The following is a 3,535-nucleotide window of genomic DNA, read 5'->3' as shown; positions in this document are numbered from 1 at the left end:
GTAAAGGTGAGTGGCAAACGCCGTTAGCGCGCGCGTCCGGGTGCATCCTAAAAACGCCCTTCGCGCGCGCGTCCGGGTGCATCCTAAACGCCCCTTCGAGCGCATGCGAGATGAGCACGGTCGCTCAGCGAGGGAACACGACCCGACTTGCTTGGCCGCCTGTGGTTGGCTCACCAGGCGCCACGTGACCACGTGTACACGTATTCTCATGTTCTCCCGCGAGGTACTCTAGTGCATATCGCATCGCAGGGTATCATAGAGGCGTATCCCAAGCAACGCATACGCTACTACCCCTGGCGTACTAATGCACTGTCACCGATTTCTTTATCCAAAACATTGCTCCACTCGGCTCCACTCTGCGTCCCGCTTGCACCGATTTCACACCCCCGTACCTTGCCTACACGTGTAGTCCCACACCTTGCGCCACACCACATTGCCTCTAACAAACCTCCTCCCCCCTCCACTCTCACCGCCACCTTTACCACCACCGACATTCCCACCCGTTCCTCTCTTCATCGCCCAACCACACATGTGTGGTTTGTGGTTTCGCACATCCCTACCAACGCTTCTCCCTGTCCCTTACTACCTTACACATCATCGTCGCGCACGACTGTAATATCGCCAATCACACGCAAACTTCACAGTTAGATTTGCCTCTTACAAAACCCTCCTCAATAACACCCGCCCTGCACGACTTGTCTTCAGACTAATAGTGGAAATAACCACGGACGCCCAACAGCCTATTGCACAAACAACAACCGCACAAAACGTGACGCTCGCTGCAGCACAATCGCCAGATGCACACCCTCTCATATGACACGCATGAAAGAAATATCCAAGTGTCTTCATCGACAGTCCCTCCCTCCCCCCCCCCATCAATTCACAAACACCGAAAACAAATAATGCTTACCTATTTCCTCTTGCTGAACAACCGCCTCACAGATCTCAGATCTCAATCCCCGACACAAACTGCAAAAAAAAAAAACACACACACCAATACATACAACCATCCGGCCAGGTCAGTTCGTGCCCTGCGCTGCGTCGCCCATCTGCCTCTCTCGGATCAGTTGTACTGCTAGAATAATCACGGCCGGCACCCGCGGAGGGGATTTCCCCGTCTACCTAGGAGTCGCGCCGCAGCGTGTCTGCAACCAGGGACGAGGCACCCGCGCCTCCGCCGTGCAAGCACTTCAGACGGCACTTCCTATGTCTAGCAAATCTTCCTCACTTCCGTTTCTCGAGTCCGCGCTCCCACGTCTGACTTACCTTTCCTGCTCGGCGACATTGTGTAGAGCCGATCTTGCTTGCCCTGTTGCAACGACACCTTTGACGATCAGATCGGTCCGATTGCTGTGCGGGGTGACATCGACGCCGCCGAGGAACGGAAAAGCCCTTTTTATACATTTGTTCTGAAACACTTGTCCTATATCTATTGGCTGTATGTTTCACTTGTTTATTACAGTACTGCTCGTTTACCCTTCATTTAAATAGAGTGTCTATTCCACCAATTTCATTGGTGTAAACGTCCAGCACCCAATCGCGCTTGACAATAATTTATTGTGGAATTCTGTGTAAATATACTGTATACCAATCCTGTACACAACTCTTATACAATTTCTTGAGTGCGCACACACACACAAGTCGAACAATTCGTTTGGTGCCAGTCGAACAGCCATTGCTACGGTAGATTCCCTTGGTACGATATACTGTACCTTCGAAGGTACCCTTGGTACCCTTGGTACCATCGAAGCACACACCCGCGGCTTAGGAGATGCAGCCTTCACACCTTTGGAGACCTCCCTGATCAACCTCGCATACTTGACTGCCACACAACTTAGAGCACCCCTACTGGTTTAGTTATATATTTCGAGGTTAAATATGAGAAATTTAGCGTTTGGAGATAGCGATTCTAGGCGCAACACTACCGGTTAGAGGGCAAATTCAAACGTGTTGTGCAGTGATTGGAGGAGAGGAGGAGGAAAGGGAGAAGGGAAGGCGTCAGGAAGAATGCAGGAGGGTGGCAGTGGCGGGTAAATTCACCTTGGGATGGGGGGTGTTGGGGGTGTTCCCTGTGCACAGAAAACAGTGTGTTCCCCGTGCACAGAGGACATTGCTCGCGCCAAGTCAATAGAATTGGCGTTGGTTTTTTGGTAATTTTTCCAAGTGGCGCAATTCTACTCGCATCTCTATTTGCGCAAATGAGTACTGTAAATCTGTCTCCATCCGGTCGGCTGCTTGGTGTGAAAGTTTCTATCATAATGTCTCTCATATGGCGATATACCTCACCACGTGAATGGGTCACGCGGTGAGGAAAGAACTTGCCGTGTTTAGGGTTACAGTAAATTAGTATATAACGGACAATCCTATGCGACTAGCGCGTGGGTCTGCCCGGAGGCAGATTTGAACAGACGTGTCTACGCAGAATCCTTCACGAACAGCGCTCCGATTGCCCGGAGGTTCGGTTGGGTTTGAAGAGCCGGTCGTAGGTTCTTCTAGACATTAATAAACTGTATAAACTATTTCCTTCCAACTTTTTCTGGGACAATTCCCACATTGATCAATCGCGTTTTTTCCATTACGTTTTTTCTCTCGACAATTCTATTGGCCAAGCGAAGATCCGCCACCATTTGTTTCGAGCACCGCACGCATCTCCAGACCTCCAGCCCATGTGTTCCTCGCTGCTCGCGCGCCGCTCACCTCACCGCTCCCTGGTTGCTCTCTACGCCGCTCGCACTCTCCTCGCCTCGCCGCTCGCTATTTGCTCTCTACGACGCTCGCTCTCTGCTCGTTTCTCAGCCCGCTTATCGATTGTTCGCCACCGATTGCTCGCCAGCTCTCTGCCCACCGCTTGCTGGCTTTTCGCGTTGCTGCTCGCACTCTTACTGTCCTGTTACTCCGCCGACACCGCTCCGTCGCCGCTACTCCGAAATAGCCGCGCCGTCGTCGCCCACCGGTGGCGCTCTCCTCGCACCGCCGTTGTGCGGCTCGCGCTCGCACTTCTCTTCTGCTGCGCCGCCCACGCTCTCACTGCGCCGACGCGCCGCCGCCGCCGCTACTCTCAAGCCACCGAGCCGCCGCGCACGCCTCTCGCTGCTGCCGGCCATACGCTGTTGCTGTGCCGCTATTCTGCCGCCGCCACAGCCACTCCCAACCCGCCGCGCAGCTGAGCAATGCTCTTCCTGCTGTCGGTTCTAAGTCGCCGCTGCGAAAAACTGTACGCCGCCACTGCGACGCCGCGCGTCTGCCGCTGCTACTCAGCAAGCCGCCGTGCCTCCGCGCACTCCTCTCGCTGCTGCCGGCCCTACGCTGCCACTTCGCCGCCTCGCACAGACTGTGCTGCTATTTGCAAGCCGCCGCCCCGTCGCACACGGCTCTCGTTAGTGCGCCGCCGCCGCCTCGCCGCCACTCGCTCGCCGCCACCCGCCGCCGCTGCTGCTTCCCAGCCCCTGCGCCGCTGCGAACGGGTCTTGCTTCTGCCTGGCTTGCGCCTCCGCTGCGCCCCCGAGGCACGCCGCTGCTACCCCACCGTCGTGCC

This window comes from Chondrus crispus, genomic scaffold (assembly GCF_000350225.1).
Source record: "Chondrus crispus Stackhouse genomic scaffold, scaffold_149, whole genome shotgun sequence".
Classification (NCBI taxonomy): Eukaryota; Rhodophyta; class Florideophyceae; order Gigartinales; family Gigartinaceae; genus Chondrus; species Chondrus crispus.
The sequence above is the reverse complement of the archived record's forward strand: the minus strand, read 5'-3'. Positions refer to the sequence as shown.